At 42.5% G+C, this 19,103-nt stretch overlaps 1 long non-coding RNA gene across 2 annotated transcripts in view; it reads left to right on the forward strand.

Annotated features, from left to right (window-relative positions):
- LOC112129014 (uncharacterized) overlaps nucleotides 1-19,103 on the forward strand; it is a 51,133-nt gene that overhangs the window by 19,114 nt on the left and 12,916 nt on the right. The window contains exons 2-3 of one of the 2 annotated variants that reach the window (XR_010140833.1): nucleotides 595-671; nucleotides 9,503-14,475. This is a non-coding gene — a long non-coding RNA (uncharacterized LOC112129014). Of the gene's footprint in view, nucleotides 1-594; nucleotides 672-9,502; nucleotides 14,476-19,103 lie in introns of those variants that run through there. The other variant, XR_002911430.3, reaches the window with a different exon arrangement.

A 19,103-nucleotide genomic window follows, 5' to 3' on the forward strand; every position in this document is an offset into this window, starting at 1 on the left:
ATTTTGGTGCTTTGTATGCAAGTTTAAGAATATCTTAGCAATAGGAAAAGAAGATTTATGGCATTTTAATTAATGAATATAATGAAGGCTAAAACTTGTAGATAAATTTATAAGGTACACAATTATTTTATAGCTTATTTTTAGCACAAAGGTGATTGTATTTTGTTGCTTTAAGAAAGGACCTCCTGATAATACTGGCGTACTTTTATATTTCAATGTGACCAGTTTAATTGATATGCAAACAATTATTTTTTAAGGGAAATAAAATGAGGCAGTAGTACAACTTAGTGAAGAGGACACTGTGTCAGATTCTAATGACTAGATTAAATTTGAGCTCTTATTTGGCTTTTACTACCAACTGACTGCATAACTTTGGGTCAGTTATTTGGCTCTTTTTTTTTTTAATTTACAAAATTAGAATGAGAACTATAGATAGTGAAAATATTTGGAAAAGCTTTTTGAAGTCCCACGTGAAAGGCATCAGAAAAAAGAGTTGGGTGATTTTTTTTTTTAAATGGGAAATAATCTGATATTGTCAGTAAACCTAAATTTTTTGTATATTAATTTATTTTTTAAGCTGTTATTTAATTTCAGGTGCTTAAGAGCTCTTCAATTTGTTAATGGAAAGAAACACCATTTACACCGGATGGCTACAAAGCAACCTTATTCTGGTAAAATAATCTCTTAAATCCTTATATACACAGTCACTAACTGTTGGCTTTATAAGGTCAGTAGTAGCAAAACAGCCCTGTGGCAGTTAGGAGCTCAGCATGTCCAAGATAGCACTAACGGGGAACAAATACAAAAAACAGCAAATAGTTTAAACAGTATCATTTGATTTGAATTTAACCCAATCTTAAACAGTGGACTCTAAAAAAACAATTACCAGCAAAGTTACATTAATTAGGGAGATCATTAGGTTGTATCAATGCAGTTTAGCTATGCCTTTTAAAAAGTGAAGATGGACTAGAAGCGGTGGCTCATACCTGTAATTTCAGCACTTTGGGAGGCCAAGGTGGGAGGATCCCTTGAACCCAGGACTTTGAGACCAACTTGGGCAACAAAGTGAGACCATCACGTCTACAAAATTTTAAAAATTAGCTGGGTGTGGTGGGGCATGACTGTGGTCCCAACTATTTGGAAGGCTGAAGCAGTAGGATCGCTTGAGCCCAGGAGGTCAAGGCTGCAGTAGGCCATGATCATGCCACTGCACTCCAACCTGGGCAACTGAGTGAGACCCTGTCTCAAAAAAAAGAAAAAGATTGAACTTGCAGGCCAACATTTATTTCTGACTATTGACTACTTTTGAAAGAGAAAGTTTTGGACAATAACATTCTAGTCTCAGAGGCCTCAAAGAAGCACAGCCCTGTAAAGAAGAAAATTCTGCTGGGATTACCAAGAGCCTCAAGGTTTTGGGAACTTGGAATGCCAGGCTCAGTGTTCCGAGTTCCAATATTGACTCTGCCTGTGAGTCACCCTGAACTAGTCACTCAGTCTCTTATGTTTCCCCCTTTAGAGAAGAGCTAAGACTATTGACTTTTCAGGAGTTGCAAAACACGTTACAAAAGGATAGGAAAGTACTATGCAAGCATGTAAATATCATGAAATATTGGGGGGGGTACATTTTAATAAAGATAAGCTGCATTCTTCTGATAATTGGAAGTCGATAATCTTTATGTAAAGACAGGCAGATTGATTTCAAAATAGAGGTTAATGCTTGAAATTTTAATTTGAACAATGTAAATTTGGATCATTGTTTGCTCTGTTAGTCAATGTTGCTTACTGAAAGGAAACTCTTAACAAGTTGTCTTACTAGAATGGCTGATTTTCAGAGTCAGACCCCCAGGCTTTCTAGAAATGTGTATTAAAATTTAGTAACCTCACTTTCAATTGTTGAGTATAGGACACTGTAGTTGGGTTTCTATATATGTTGTAAACAAGCCAAATACACAAAGTGAACTCTCTATGGACCTTAAAAAAGTCTTAAAAATTTTTTTTTGAGGATATTGATTGAGGCACCTATTTTATTCCTTACTTTTGCAGGATAGCTTGTCAGTGCCAGCTTGGGTTTTTGAATTATGACTTTTTGCTGGCCATGATTTGGCTGTTTCATTAATAAGGCAAACCTTTTTAAAGTGGAATTCATTGTTTTTTAGTTCTTTTAATGGTATGGCTAGCCTCTCATTGTTAAAGAAAAGAAAGAATATAATTTTTATTCTTCATTCTTTCTGGCAACTTTATACCCTCTACTAACCCACCCAGTCCTGAAATCCTGTTAGTTTTTCCATCTGTTACTAGCATCTCTCTTCTGATTCCCAGTAAACGCTACTATATTCCCATCATTCAAAATTAACAACTGTTATTATTTTTGTCATGTCTTCTTCAATTTTTTTAAAGAAATAAAACAAAATATTGATGATAAAATCAAGTTGACTTTGAATATTAATTCCAAGTCCATTTCCTCCTTCTGTCCTCACTTCCCAGAGCCCATGTTCAGTTTGTATACTTTTTAATATTTTATATATATTTATATGTACCCATAGTTAATATGTAGTATTGTTTTATGGATTTAAATATACATAAATGGTTTCTTTTTTTAGAGAGAGAGGATCTCATTCTGTCACCCAGGCTGGAGTGCATGATCATAGCTCACTGCAGCCTTGACCTCCTGGGCTCAAGTGATCCTCCTGCTCCAGCCTCTCAAGTAGCTAGGACTACAGGGGTGTGCCACTATGCTTGGCTAATTTCTTTTTTCTTTCTTTCTTTTTTTTTGTAGAGATGGGATCTCACAATGTTGCCTGGTCTCAAACTCCTGGCCTTAAGAGATCCTCCTGCCTCTGCTTCCCAAAGTGCTAGGATTACAAGTGTAAACCACCATGCCCAGCCCACTGTTACATGATTTGTTTACTTTCTCTGAGCATTGTTTTTAAGGTCTAGCCATGTTTTTGTACAGACACATACACACGCACACACACACACATCTATATATATATTCATTATTTTTAATTGCTGTCTAGCATTTCTTTTCTTTTCTTTTTTTTTTTTTTTTTTTCTGAGAAAGCCTCTTGCTCTGTCACCCAGACTGGAGTGCAGTGGCATGATCTCAGCTCACTGCAACCTCTGCCTCCCAGGTTCAAGCAATTCTCCTGCCTCAGCCTCCCAAGTAGCTGGGACTACAGGCGCCTGCCACCAAGCCCGGCTAATTTTTGTATTTTTAGTAGAGGCAGGGTTTCAACATATTGGCCAGTCTGGTCTCAAACTCCCGGCCTCAGGTGATCTGCCCGCCTTGGCCTCCCAAAGTGCTGGGATTATAGGCATGAGCCACCACGCCCAGCTATTTGCTGTCTAGCATTTCATGGCATAAATAATACCACATTTTATCAGTCCATTTATTAGTGAATATATGATTGTTTATATTTTTTTCACTAATATATAGGCAATAGTTTCTTAGTCTTGATTCCTAGATGCAGGATTGCTACATTTTGAATATGCACGATTTAACTTTTAAGAGATATTACCAAATTGATTTTCAACTGTTGGAAAACTGTTTCCCCAGATACTTTCCAACACTTGTCAGACTTCTTAATCTTTGCCAATTTTAGGGGTAACAAATGGTTTTCCCTGGGCTTTCTAGCTTCATTTCAGTTCATCCTATTCATAGTCGCTGGCCTAATCCTTTCTAAGGACAGCACTGCTCAGGGCCTTGCCTGGTCAAACACTCTCAGAAGCTCTCCACTATCTACTCAGTCCAAACTGCACCAAGTCCTCTGCAAGCAACCTGTCCCACATCTATCCATGCCCAGCTGGACCAGAACGTGCAACTTACCACTTTCTCAAACTCAGCTTTTACTTTTCTGCCTCTGCAACTTGATCATGCTCTTCTGCATTCCTGTATTGATTCAATAAATATTTATTGAGCTCTTTACTTACTGCCAGGTGCTGGGAATACAAGGGTGAAAAAGAAAGACAATATCTAGGCATTTATGGGACTTAACAATTTTTAGCAGAGGATGGAGATGGGCAGAAAATAATCCAGTAAAAAAACTGAACAGGATGATTTTTCCATAGTACTTTATAAGTACTATAAAGAAAGTAAAATAGAATGTTAATGAGTTTGTGTGGAGGAGTGACGGGGGTAGATGTAGGGCATGTCCAGGTGGGAACTTTAGAGGGGAGGTGCTCAGCAAAGGCTTTACAGAGAAGGTTATATTCCCCTTGAGACCAGCAGTGTGAAGCTCATTCACAGACCAGAAGTATTTCTGATCCTGAGCAATTGCAGATCCCTGCATGTAGGGGTGGCCTCAGAGGATCCTGAGAGGAGCAGAGCTGCCCTTGTGGCTGGCAGTTGGGGCTAGGAGAGTGGTGGATGCTGTAGGAGACAAAGGCAGGCAAAGCCATGCCTCTCAGGGCCTTGTGGATGCTCTCTTCCAAAGCCACTGCAGGAAACCGTAGTTTGCCCTTTAAAGCCCTGTAAAGCTGTGATCAAATCCTCTCTTCATAATCATTCCTGATCCAGCTGGCTGGGCGCGCTCTTTCTGGACCACCGTTGCACAGTAGTGGTGCCTCTTAAGGCATTTAACATAGCACTTTGGGATCATGATGTCTGTTCTTCCCATGAGCTATTAGAATGTGTTTTCATGTTGCTGTTTTGTTTCTACCTCACGAGGGACAATACTTTATTGTCTGGAATGAGGAAAGTAGAGGAGGAAAAGGTAGAATACAGAAGAAGCCTGTCATTTTTGATTGAGTCTGGAATGAACTGAGTTTCGGTGAAATAAGCTTTCCTGTTGTATATTTGAGCTGATTTTCACAATGGCAAATATGACAAATTTAATTTTCCTTAAAAATTGATAAGACCAGTTGGAGTTCTAAAAGTGATTTTTTCTACCCCTTGAAGATCTTTTCTCAGAATAGCAGTCTGTAGGCTGTCACCTAAAGTGTCCTGTTTTCGGTGCTGCACCTGCTCTGAGCTTCAGCTTTTTACGAAGACGTCATGGTGTGCTATCTGTACTGGGAAACTTTCCCCAGCATCAGCCAGCTCCTGAAGATAACATTGTCTGCTAGAGATTGTCATGTATGTGGATTGAATCTCTTTATCTTCATGGTAATTTTGGAGTTGTGTGTTAGACCTATCTTACTGGTGAAAAGAATGAAGGTTCGTAGAGGTCATTACTTGTCTGTCCCCAGGTTACGAAATTAGAGAATAGCGAAGCTGACACTTGAATCTGGGGCTACCGACCAATTCTCTATGAAGCTTCCACGCTTCAAGTAGTAACATAGCAAAGACCAAGCACTTAAAATTATTTCTAGATGAAGCCTTTGTGCTCTGAACCACTGTGATCACTGTTGATCGCATTTTCCTTCTTGAACTCATTTTCTATTAATAGGAGCATTTATCACAGACAGTGAGAGGCAGTTTGTGCAGCAGGGAAGAGCATGGGCTGTCTGAAGCTAGACTGTCTGAGTCAGGGTCTTCTGTGCCAGCTTGCTAGCTGTGTGGGGGAAGTTACTTAACATTTCTGTGGTTAAGTTTCCTTATTTTTAGTATGAGGATAATAACAGCACCTACCTCATTGGGTTGTTGTAAGGATTAAATAGGATAATGTACTTAAAAGGCTTAGAACAGAGCCTTGTACTTAATAAGTCCTCAGTTAATGCTCTCCTAGTCTCAGGTCTCAGCTCAAATGTCCTCTCCTAGGGAGGCCTTACCTGGCCCCTGTAGCTAGCCTGGGCCTCCCCCAGGCACTCAACATCTCCACCCTCTGCCTGCACCCTGCCTACTTCCCTCGTGGTGTTTTCCCTCTTTTGGGGTACCAGGTTTATTACAGGGTTGTCTCCTGGGTGACAATGTGAGCTTTCCATGGGTTGGCTTGTATGTTCCAGTTTCCAGCTCCAGGGCAGTGCCTGGCATGTAGTTTGCTCTCAATGTACATTTGTTTAATGGCTGTATGTTTCTGACAATCCTGAATCAGAGCTTTCATTTCGAATAAAATAGTTGTTACTCTGATTTCTTCTCAATATGCCATATGTATTAGTGTTCCCTGAAACTTCATTCCCACAGCTTCAAACATGATCCCAAATGGCTCAAGAATTTGTACTTCTAGCCCTGACTCCTCTTTCTTTCTTTTCTTTTTTTTGAGCCGGAGTCTCACTCTGTCGCCTGGGCTGGAGTACAGTGGTGTGATCTTGGCTCACTGCAACCTCTGCCTCCCGGGTTCAAGCAATTCTCCTGCCTCAGCCTCCCAAGTAGCTGGGATTACAGGCGCCCGCCACTATGCCCAGCTAATTTTTTGTATTTTTAGTAGTGACGGGGTTTCACCATGTTGGCCAGGCTGGTCTTGAACTCCTGACCTCGTGATTCGACCACCTTAGCCTCCCAAAGTCCTGGGATTACAGGTGTGAGCCACCACGCCTGGCCCTGACTCCTCTTTCAATCTGTATTTCCAACTAACTGTTCATAAAACAAATTCTGGTAGGTATCCTTAGCACAACATGTTCAAAACCAAATGTGCTTTTTTTTTTTTTTTCTAAACCAGGTCCTCTTTCTGTGCCCCCAGCCCGGTTGGCAATGTGTGCCTTCACTCACCCAATTAGAAACCTTGGAGGTATCCTGTACTCTTCTGTCACTTACCCTCAGCCTAAAGCCAATCAGTCACCAAAGTATTGTCTGTCATTATCATCATCATCATCATCATAATATCACCACTGATGGAGTGAGAACCTTGTGCAGATGAGCATGAACCCCAATTTCATTTGCAAAATGACTCAGACAGCAGATTTCATCTCATATAAAATAAGCAAGGTGAGGTTTTGATGACGTTAAAGACATGGCTAAGAAGAGGTTGAGAACCAGCATTCAGCCCACCTGACTCCAAAGCTCATGCCCCAAACCTCAGAAATTTCTCCGGTGAGGTCCTTTTTTTAATGGCAGGATCACACCATTAGTCTGGACTGGATCCAACCTGGATTGTTGCAACAGACTTTGATCTGATCTGTCAAGCCCTGTGCCTTCTGTGCAACCCATTCTCTACCCTGGCACAAGCATTACTAAAATACCAATCTGGTCCTATGACTCCTCTGCATAAAAACCACTGCTGGGGCTGGTCAAGTGCAACAGTGTTTACAACTAATTGATCACAACCAGTTACAGATATCTTTGTTCCTTCTTTAAGCCAAAAACAAACAAACAAACAAACAAAACCCAAACAACAAAAACAAACACAAAAAAAACCCCATTGTTGGTTCCCTTTTGCATCTTTTGAATTCTAAACTCCTCACATAGCATAAAATCCCCTTCTGGGTCTTTTCCCAGCCTACACCCCACTTCCCCACCTGCCCCATTCCCCCTGTTGCTCCTACCTCTGGCCTTACTTCAGCCCCAGGGTCCCCTGCTGGACATGGCAGGCCCAGTACATGCTGCCCTGGGCCCTTTCACTTTGCTTTGTGACATATTTTTCATCCTTCAACCTTCAGCTCATAAGCCATATTCTCTGTGAAGGCGTCCAGAGGGTCCCAGACAGCCCCTCCCACCTGTGTTCCTCAGAGCATTCTGTGCCCATAATTAGGGTGAACACATTTCTGAATCAGCAGTGGAAATGTTTCAGTTCAGACAGCTACGCATGTGCCCCTGAAGGCAATGGGACAGTTAATAGAGCAAAGTCCAGAAGAAGCTCTTGGAGATGATTCCTCTTTATCTGTCTGCTACCCTGTAGAGGGGTGGGGAAAGTACTTCCAGGGTAGAGAGCTGTGGGTGGTCCTTGTATCTCTTGGAGATGATTCCTCTTTGTCTGTCTGCTACCCTGTAGAGGGGTGGGGAAGGTACTTCCAGGATAGAGAGCTGTGGGTGGTCCTTGTATTTGCCCACACCTGACACGATGCCTAACTGTTGTTTGCTGAATGTATGAAGATTATGCCAGGCCTGAGATTCTCTTGAACATAACCAAATGTCATGTGTAAATTTCTCCAAATAACCAACCAACAAACCCAGCTCTTTATAACAATGGACAATCCAGCATGAGTATTAGGACTCTGTTTAAGTCTCAGCTTTATCACTAGAACAATTCTCATAGCCATACTTCTTCATCTGTAAAATGGGGATAATAGTAGCTACTTACAGGAGTTGCAGTGAAGACTCTATGAATGAATTGAAGGAAATTAGCAGGCACAGAGTCTGGCAAAGAAGTCTTTGTTTCAGGCACAAAGATAATGTGTAGCTCATCACTATAAACAGGAACTAGAAGGCAAGGTCATGTTCTAAAATAACTTTTAAAAGTTAGGATATCGTTGGGAATTTTAAAAGGTAAGACAATTAAAAATATGACTAATATTTGTCAGCTTTTTTTTTTTTTTTTTTGATATGGAGTCTTGCTCTTTCACCCAGGCTGGAGTGAAGTGGCACCATCTCGGCTTACTACAACCTCTGCCTCCCGGGTTTAAGCGATTCTCTCTCCTCAGCGTCTTGAGTAGCTGGGATTACAGGCACCCGCCATCATGCCCGGCTAATTTTTGTATTTTTAGTAGAGACGGGGGTTCACCATGTTGTTCGGGCTGGTCTTGAACTCCTGACCTCAAGTGATCCACCCACCTCGACCTCCCAAAGTGCTGGGATTACAGGCGTGAGCCACTGCGCCTGGCCTCATTTGTTAGCTTTAACATATGAAGAGACATCCTCCTAAATGTTAAAGTACTCTTTGACATTTTACCCATGCATTTTACAGTTGGGCTGGGAGAGATGTGACTCCCGGTTTGTTTTGCCTCACCTTTGCATTTCATCAGCTGTGCCTGATCCCAGCCCAGCCTGTGTGTCGGAATCACTTGGATGAGTGTTTTACAGACTCCTGGGCTCTAACCCAAACCCACTGAATCAGAATGGGGACAGGAAGGGAACTGTAAATCTATATTTATGAAAACCTCCCCTTGTGATTTTGATCGTCTGCAAGGTTTGGGAATCATTAGTTCCCAAACACACCAGTAGAAAAGCATATAGTGCTTAACATTCTCAATTTCTCAGCTTTACAGTGTTTGTAATTAAAAAAATTTTATTTGCTTCTTTGTAAGCAATATTAGCTTTCTCAATGTCTGTTTCATCTTCACTGCAGTCTGTTTATCCAGCCTGGGAAAAAAAAGTGGCTCCACTTAAACAATGAGACAAAAAAGGTGCAAACCTGACAGCTTCCCTACCTTTTTTGCATTAGCGTGTAGGTATTTCCTCCATGTCCTACCAGGGCCATTTAAATGCTAATGTAGTTAAGTACAACAATCTTTTTAGCAATCAGATGGAATTGTTTTTACTACAATCTTATTTCTCATTTCTCCAGTCCGTACTTTCCTTTTTTGGGGCAGGGTGGGGGTAGGGCTAGAGGGGCATACATTTAAATTCTTTGACCTTTCAAGCCTTAACAAAAATTCTCTCCTAATATCTTCTCAGCAGTTCTTGCAATGTGTCTATCCTCTAAACCTGAGCTCTGCAATTTGAATGTGCTGAGTCACCTTGTCTTTGCAGGGTCAAACATTTTGCATCCAGGAAAAGTACTGCAGAAAATCACACCGTTAGCAGCTAGCTGGTATGTTGTTATTTGAATATTTGAATACAAATAGGAAGACTGGAAAGGAGAAAGTTACTGTGTACACATATACATAGTAACTTACATATACTTAAAACAACTTTTTTTTTTTTTCTAATAGTCTGCTAAGTCCTCTTTCTGATTGATGATTTTTTTTGTGTGAAATTCTCTAAATATTTATTTGTGTTCCTAGAAAGTGAAAATGAATATAAATGGTAAAGCAGTTGCCTTGCAATGTTTAATAAAAGGAGAAAATAGTCTTTGCTATTATACTGAAGCTTTGCATAATTAAGATTCTTGAATTAATTTTAAAGAATTAATAACAAAAAAATACAATCATGAACCAGATATTGAGAGTTAATGTCTAATTTAAGTTCAACTTTTAGGAAGTCTGTTTTCCTATTTTGATCATGTAGTTGAATAGACAGTGAGGAGATGTTACTACAACTGTATTAATAGAGGAAGTGGCAGGAAGCTACCGTTTCCTTAGAATCAGAAAGAAAGTTTATAGAACTCACTGGAAATGAGGGTTATAGATAAAGATTGAAGTCGGAATAACTTCTATTTAGAATTGCTATTGTATTTTTGTAACATAAGAGTGGTTTTCTTTAAAGTAAGTATTTGCGGCTAAAGAGAATGCCAACACTCCTCTCACAGGGAAGTCGGAAAGCTTACCAGTATTAACAAACATCCGAAGTCATTTCACAAGGTGGAAGTTTACTATAGAACCGATAAACATAATCTTCCTCCAGGGTGTTTTGAGTCATGAATGGGGAGCAACTTGCTCCCTTCGGGGATGGAGCACTGAGGACAAGCTTCTCTGCATCAGAGCCTGTGAAATATCAATGGCAACAGCTACTGTACTCTGAGTGCTCACTTCCTCTATGCCAGAGGCTGGCTCTGGTCTTGAATTCGCTCACTATACAGCCCCCTATACAGAAGGAACACTAATTTTCAATACCTTAAAGAGGCCAAATCATTCCCACAGCATCGGTAGCAGAGGGGGTATTTGAACCCAGGCAGAATGACTCGAACTCCCTGGTAATTAGCCATGGTGGAGAATGTCTCCCAGCTCACAAAAATGACTACTCACTGGCAAGTAACACTAAGTACAGAAAGAACATCATCGGTTGGTGTTCTTGCTTTCTCTCAGTGAACAATTAAGAGGGTGCAGTGGTGAGATGGGGTGGGGTGGGGTAAAGGGAAGACCTGGAAGAAGGGACAGAAGGGCTGCAAATAATCACCCGGGAGCCCAGTGAGACTCAGAGAAAGATTCTAACCTAAAATTCTCTTCTGCTGTCAGCTATTCTGTAATTAACATCCACAGATGAAAACATGAAGTGTATTAAAAATCCTTTGTGTTTTTTTCCGATTTTGACTGATGGACATAATATAATGACTTGATAATTGAAAGAAAGAAAACCCACAAAACCCAACAACCCAAAATTCTAAACTAACTGCTTTTCATCATTCTACTCCCTGATTAGACATAGAATTGGGCTCGTTGCTAGGGGTAGAATAATGGCCTGTGTTGGGCAGGACAAGGGCATGGAGCTCTCCAGCAAGCAGCACAGTGGGACAGTACAGGCTTCTAGCAGGCATGGTTTCAGTCTCAATTGTTTATAAGCCTTGGGATGTGGAACAACTGATTTGAGCCCTACAACATTAGAATGGTTCCTTTTCTCGGAACCTAATATGGGGCCAGAGAAGGCACTCAGCAAAGAGGGTTTTTTCAGAGGCCCAGGAGGAACTAGTTCAGAGGCCGAGCCTCCTGGGAGACCACGTAGATGAGTGGGGTCAGGTGCCTGTGTCTGAGATCTAGCTCAGGTCAGGGCAGTTTTCATTGAGAAGGTGAGATTTGAACAAAGATTTGAAGTTGCTGAGTGAGTTAGCCATGTGGGAATCTCAACAGAAGAGATTTCCAAGCAGAGGAAACAACTAAGGAGAAACAGGAAATTGCCTTCTGGCAAGATCTAGGAACAGCAAGGAAGTAAGTGTGGCTGAAACAGAGTGAGTGAGGGGTAAAGTAGTTGAAAGTGAGGTCGGGGAGTAAGGGAGTCAGACTGGCCAGCATCATTTTAAAGACTCTGAGTTTTAACTATGAGAGCAACATGGAGCCACTGCAAAGTTCTGAGCAGAAGAGGACATGTGACTGAGAGTTTAAAAAGATTGCTCTAAGCTGGGTGCAATGGCTTATGCCTGTAATCCCAGCACTCTGGGAGGCCGAGGCAGGAGGATCACTTGAGGCCAGGAGTTCGAGACCAGCCTGGACAACATAGCCTGACCTCATCTCTACTAAAAAAGAAATAAAGCTGGGTGTGCTGGTTGCGTACCTGTAGTCCCAGCTACTCGGGAGGCTGAGGTGGGAGGATCACTTGAGCCTGGGAAGTTGAGGGCGCACTGAGTCATGATCATGCCACTGTACTCCAGCCTGGGCAACAGAGCAAGACCCTGTCTCAAAAACAACTGCAACAACAAAAATCTAAAAAGATTGCTCTGATTGCTATATTCAGAATAGACTGAGTTTGAAGCAGAAAGACCAGTTAGGAGCCATTGAGTAATCCAGACAAGAGATGATGATGGGTCTGACCAGGGTTCATAACAGTATGGGGGTGAGAAGTGGGCAGATTCTGGATCTATGTTGAAGGTAGAACCAACAGGATTTATCCCTGGGTTGGATATGGAATGTGAGTGGAAAAGAGAAGGTGAGGATTTATTCCAGGGCTTTTGGTATGAGCAACTGGAAGGATGGCATTGCCAATACCTGGGATGGGAAGGATATGCAGAGGAAACAGATTTGGGGGGAACACCAAGGGTTCATTTTTGCCCATGTTGAGTGTGAGATGTCCACTTGATATCCAAGTGGAGATCAAACGGAGGAGAGGAAGGGGTCTGGTCTGGTGATATGCTTTTAGAAATTACCAGCATATAAATATTTAAAGCCCAGAGACAAAGAGATCATAAAGGGGTTACTGATAGAGAAGAGAAGGGGTCAGCAGACTGAGCTTTGAGGTGCTACAATACAGAGTTCTAGAAAAAGAGGAGGGAGCCCCAGAGGGGACTTGAGATGGAGCAACAAATGAGGCTGTCTTGAAGATGGCATTCACCAGGCAGAGAGTAGGGAAAGAATTCTAGGTGAGGGAAGGGTGAGTACCCAGACTCAGAGGTGTGAAAGCCTGATCTGGGAGAGGGACGGAGAGGATAGTAAGTGGTGTAGTATGGGGAAGAGTAGAGGAGAGGCTGCAAGATGGGCTTCTCTGACTTGTAAGGGACTTGGACCCTCAATGGAAGACTTTGGGAGTTAATTTCATGATAATTATGAGGAAGATGATGGCAGCTAAGACTCATTGACGTATTATTGTAACTTACCATGTGTCAAGCACTGTGCTAAGCAAATTACATACATTATCTCACTTAATCTTTACACCTACCCTTTAAGAAAGATAGTAGTATTATCCTCTGCAGATGAAGAGATGGGCTCAGGGGGTCAAAGTTATCAGTGAGTAAACTGCCTTTAACCCAGGTAGTTCCATTCCAGAGTCCATCCTTTTAACCACTAACCTGTCCTGTCTCCTTGAGGTCTGGCATTTCTCAACCAGGTCTCAGAGGGTCAGCATGAGAGCATGTGTCATTTCCCCATAGAGGACCTGACTTCACTGTTTCTCAGACGAGGTGCTTTACGTGCAAAGGGTTAAGGTAAATTCTGGGCACCAGTGAAGGAGTTTAAGTGGAGCAGCAACTTGACAGGATTTGCTTGTGTAGGATGTTGATCTGGCAGCAGTGTGGTGAACAGAGTGCATGAGGGTGGACTGGTAGTAAGGGAGATATATTTGGGGAAGATTAGCTAAATGTGAGACCTACTGAGGGGCCTGAGGGCTGATGAAGCAGTGTGCTTCAGGCTGCAGGGTCAGGGGCTTATTAAGAGATGAGCTAGATTTGAGAGTCATGTGGCTGCAAATAGAATCAGTGGTTCTGAGGGAGGGAAGCAATTTTCAGATATTCACTGTCCATATATACACACTTTTCTCAAATGGATCCCTTAGAGAACAGGGAAAATGCACACCTCTTGCACTTCCATCATCTTGCTATGGTGGGTTTGGGAAGGTAAAAAAAAAACCTCCGGGACCCAAACCTAGGGGCCAATTTCAAATATAATGCATGTAGGAGAATGTGAATGACTCAGGGTGAGTGACACTTCCTTTTACAAGTCAGGTGAGTCTGGCTGTTTGCTTTCATCATACTTGAAGGGAGACCTAAACACACACACACACACACACACACACACACACACACACTTTTTAGAGATAGGGTCTTACCATGTTGCCCAGGCTGGAGTGCAGTGGCTGTTCACAGGTGTGATCATAGCACACTACAGCCTGGAACTTCAAGTGGTCCTCCCACCTCAGCCTCAAAGGGTGTGGGATTACAGTTGCATACCACTGTGCCTGGCTGAACATAAGGATAGATTACAACGTGATTTGGGGCTATGACTTTCAAGGATTTCAAAGATTTGAGTGACATTGCTGTAGCTAAAATACTTCCATTCTTTTATTTAAAAATAATTTCTCAATTATTGTATCTATAAAAAGAAAAGTAGTGATATAATTATACCAAATGGTTTCATTATAATAATAAGTCATCCACAAATCCATTAACTAATAATAGGAAAATAAACCCAGTTCATCTCATTAATCTCATTAAAGAATGTATTTCCAATAGAACTTTATATTGAATGATTGTCAAAGTTTATAATATACTTATGATGTTTTGATTAATTGTGTACTATGAATAACTGGAATTTACTACTACTTAACCCTGAGGAATTTTTCTTTGTATACCTAGAGGATTATGGTCACAATTTTTTTTTCTATTTTAAATTTATGTCCATAGTTTTGTGGATGAGATCTATGAATGGGTTATTAATAAAAGCTTTTTTTTTTTTTTTTTTTTTTTGAGACAGAGTCTCACTCTGTCATCCAGGCTGGAGTACAGCAGCGTGATCTCAGCTCACTGCAACCTCCAACTTCCAGGTTCAAGCGATTCTTGTGCCTCAGCCTCCCGAGTAGCTGGGATTACAGGTGCTCGCCACCATGCCCAGCTAATTTTTGTATTTTTAGTAGAGATGGGGTTTTCCCATGTTGGCCAGGCTGGTCTTGAACTCCTGACCTCAGGTCATCCGCTGGCCTCGGTTTCCCAAAGTGCTGAGATTACAGGCATGGGCCACTGTCCCTGGCCAATAAAAGCTTTTGAAGCATAAAAACAAATTTCATTTATAATTGGTGGGTAAAACAAAAACTTGCATCCAAATGTTTGTAGCAGCCTTATTCATAATAACCAAAAAGTGGAAACAATTCAAATGTCCACCAGCTGATGAATGGATAAACAAAATGTGGCATATCCATACAATTGAATATTATTGGACAGTAAAAGGAATGAGTACTGATTCATTCCACAACATGGATGAACCTTGAAATATCATGATAAGTGAAAGAAGCCAGTCACAAAAGATTACATATTATATGATTCCATTTGTATGAAATGTTCAGAATAGGCAAATTTATGGAGACACAAAGTAGATCAGTGGTTGCTTAGGGCTGTAGTAGGGGAGGGGACAATGAAGAATGAGTGCTAATGGGTACTAGGTTTATTTTTGGGGTGATGAAGATGTCTTAAGGCTGATTGTACCAACAGTTGCAGCTGTAAATATGCTGAAAACCATTAAGTTGCATTCTTTAAATGGATAAATTATATGGTATGTGTTTTGTTTTGTTTTTTTTGAGACAGTCTTACTCTATCACCCAGGTTGGAGTGCAGTGGCACAGTCTCAGCTCACTGCAACCTCTGTCTCCTAGGTTCAAGTGAGTTTCCTGCCTCAGCCTCCCCAGTAGCTGGGATTACAGGTGCACACCACCATGCCTGGCTAATTTTTTGTATTTTTAGTAGAGATGGGGTTTCATCATGCTGGCCAGACTGGTCTCGAACTCCTGACCTCGTGATCCACCCACCTCAGCTTCCCACAGTGCTGGGATTACAGGCATGAGCCACTGCGCACAGCCAGTATGTGTTTTATATCTCAATAAGGCTGTTAAAATATCTGTGGGAGGTTGGGCACAGCGGCTTATGCCTGTAATCCCAGCACTTTTTTTTCTTTTGAGATGGAGTCTCATTTTGTTGCACAGGCTGGAGTGCAGTGGCGTGATCTCGGCTTACTGCAACCTCCGCCTCCCGGGTTCAAGCTATTCTCCTGCCTCAGCCTCCCAAGTAGCTGGGACTACAGGAGTGTGCCACCATGCCTGGCTAATTTTTTGTATTTTTAGTAGAGACGGGGTTTCACTGTGTTAGCCAGGATGGTCTCGATCTCTTGACCTCATGATCCGCCTGCCTCGGCCTCCCAAAGTGCTGGGATTACAGGTGTGAGCCACCGTGCCCAGCCTAATCCCAGCACTTTGGGAGGCCGAGGCAGGAGGATCACTTGAGGCCAGGAGTTCAAAACAAGCTTGGGCAACATAGTGAGAACCCAGTCTCTACAAAAGAAAAAGTAAAAAGTTAGCTGGATGTGGTGGCCCATACCTGTAGCCTCAGCTACTTGACAGGCTGAGGCAGAGAATCTCTTGAGCCCAGGAGTTTGAAGCCACGTGAGCTACCATTGCACAACTGCACTCCAGCCTGAGCAACAAAACAAGACCCGGTCTCCCCCCAGCCTCCTCCCCCACCAGAATTCTGTGGAGTAAGTGAATGAAAACAGAAGTTAAAGCAGATATAAGAATGATACAATATTCTGACTATAAAAGAAGATCTTGTACATTTACAAAACACTATCAATTCATTGCAACCATTTAAATTTGGGATTGTAGCTACTTGGGAGGCTGAGGCAGTTGGATTGCTTGAGTTCAGAAGTTTGAGACTACAGTGAGCCATAATCGCCCCACTGCACTCTAGCTTGGATGAAGAGTGAGCCCTGTCAAGTAAATAAATAATAAAATAAATAAATAAAATAAAAAATTTGGATGTCAAATCAGAAATTGCATAGGAGGACCGGGCGAGGTGGCTCATGCCTGTAATCTCAGCACTTTGGGAGGCCCAGGCGGGCAGATCATGAGGTCAGGAGATCGAGATCAGCCTTGCCAACAAGGTGAAACCCCGTCTCTACTAAAATACAAAAAATCTGTCAAGCGTGGTGGTGCACACCTGTAGTTCCAGCTACTTGGAAGGCTGAGGCAGGGGAATTGCTTGAACCCAGGAAGTGGAGGTTGCATGAGCCAAGATCGCGCCACTGCACTCCAGCCTGGTGACAGAGGGACACTCTGTCTCAAAACAAACAAACAAAAAGAAATTGCATAGGAATATGTAGTTTTGTTTTTGTGGGGTTTTCTGTTTTGTTTCGTTTTTTTGAGACAGGATCTCGCTCTGTCGCTTAGGCTGGAGAGCAGTGGTGTGATCCCGGCTCACTGCAGCCTCCACCTCCTGGGTTCAAGCGATTCTCCCAACTCAGCCTCCTGGGTGGCTGGGACCACAGGCCTACTGCCACAAAACTGCCTGCCTTGGCCTCCCAAAGTGCTGGGATTACAAGCGTGAGCCACCGTGCCCAGCCCTGTAGTTTTTATTTTAGAAGATTCTTAAGCAAAAAAGCCTGAAGCCCAGTGAATTAAATCTCCTAAAGAGAATGGCTAGATTAAATGAGAAAAGAGGACTAAAGAAGGAAAATTTCAGCCTAGCCAATGTGGCAAAACCCTGTCTCTACAAAAAATGCAAAAATTAGCTGGGCATGGTGGTATGTACCTGTAGTCTCAGGTATGCAGGAGGCTGAATGAGGCAGGAGGATCACTTTGACCCAGTCTCACTTAAAAACAACAAAAACAAAACAAAAACAAAAAGGAAAGAGAGAAAATTAGGAATACTAGCATCTAAAGAAAATGCAGAAGAAACAGAGAAGTAGGACTAGAACCACAGAAGGACTGTTTCCAGCTGGAGGGTAGTGTCAAGCATCCCTCAGGATTGTGGAAGCTCAGGACTCAAAATCATCTGTGATTGGCAATTATGAAGTCTTTGACTTTGGCACCACCCATTTCAGTGAATTAATTGCAGTCCAGTGCAGAGACTGATGGCTGGGAACAGGAGTTCAGAGAGGTCAGAGGTGAGAATCAGAGGGAGGAAGTGAAGACATCAACTGTGAACTACTTTCTTGAGAAGTTAGAACACAGAAATAATACAGCAGTAGTTTGGTAACTTTTGGGAGAAGTGGTGTAAAGGTAGTTGTTACTACTTTGAAAATGAGATTGATTTGAACATAAACCAAAGGTAAAAAGCTGGTGAGTGAGAGAGTGAGTGAGAGAGAGGAGGGATGCTCATTTCTGTCGCATGCAAAATGTTCTGCAAATCAGCTAGCCTTGGCTGTGACCCCTGGGAAGCCAGAGGGGATGCCATCCCCCTTACTTCAGAATTGTGGCCTTTCTCTTCAGGTGAGCTAGGAATTTTACTCAGTACTTCTCAGGAATTTTACAAACTCTTATCTAGGCAGTGAGCCACTATCTTGATACTCAGTTTCCAAAACTGCTTGTTTCTACAGAGCTCATTTCCAATGTTGCCAATGTTTAGTGCTACAACAGGGATGGGGGTGTGGTTGGACCAACAGGCTAGCTCAACATTCTTTTGAATTGGGGTTAAGTGACTGATTTAGGGTAAGAGTGGCTCCCAGGGCTGGGCGTGGTGGCTCACGCCTGTAATCCCAGCACTTTGGGAGGCTGAGGTGGGCGGATCACAAGGTCAGAAGATCGAGACCATCCTGGCTAACATGGTGAAACCCTGTCTCTACTAAAAATACAAAAAATTAGCTGGGCGTGGTGGCGGGCGCCTGTAGTCCCAGCTACTCGGGAGGCTGAGGCAGGAGAATGGCATGAACCCGGGAGGCAGAGCTTGCAGTGAGCCGAGATCGCGCCAGTGCACTCCAGCCTAGGCTACAGAGTGAGACTCCGTCTCAAAAAAAAAAAAAAAAAGAGTGGCTCCCGAATTTCTTGGGTAGGAGTAAAAAAAGAGATTTTACGGTGTTTTTTTTTTTCTCACCTTAGTTCTTTAGAATTATGCTGGAAGAAACCAGTTCACCTCAAATACCAAGGAAATGAGTGTGATGTAGTAGGCCGAGGAGTAGCCTTTTCCATACTGCTGGCAGAATGGAGACAGACCCGGGCTCGCACACACCACCTGGACCCAGGAGTGGATGGTTCAATGTGTACTGTAAGACTAAAGAAGGTTGGCCAGGCGTGGTGGCTCATGCATGTAATCCCAACATTTTGGGAGGCCAACGCGGGTGGATCGCTCGAGCACAGGAGTTTGAGACCAGCCCGGGCAACATGGCGAAACTCTATCTCTACAAAAAATACAGAAAAGCTGAGCGTGTTGGCACGCACCTGTAGTCCCAGCTGCTCTGGAGGCTGAGATGGGAGAATCGCCTGAGCCCAGGAGGTTGAGGCTGTGTGAACCATGGTTGCACCACTGCACTCCAGCCTGGGCGACAGAGACCCTGTCTCAATTAAAATAAAAGAC

Source organism: Pongo abelii, chromosome 1 (assembly GCF_028885655.2).
Source record: "Pongo abelii isolate AG06213 chromosome 1, NHGRI_mPonAbe1-v2.0_pri, whole genome shotgun sequence".
Lineage (NCBI taxonomy): Eukaryota > Metazoa > Chordata > Mammalia > Primates > Hominidae > Pongo > Pongo abelii.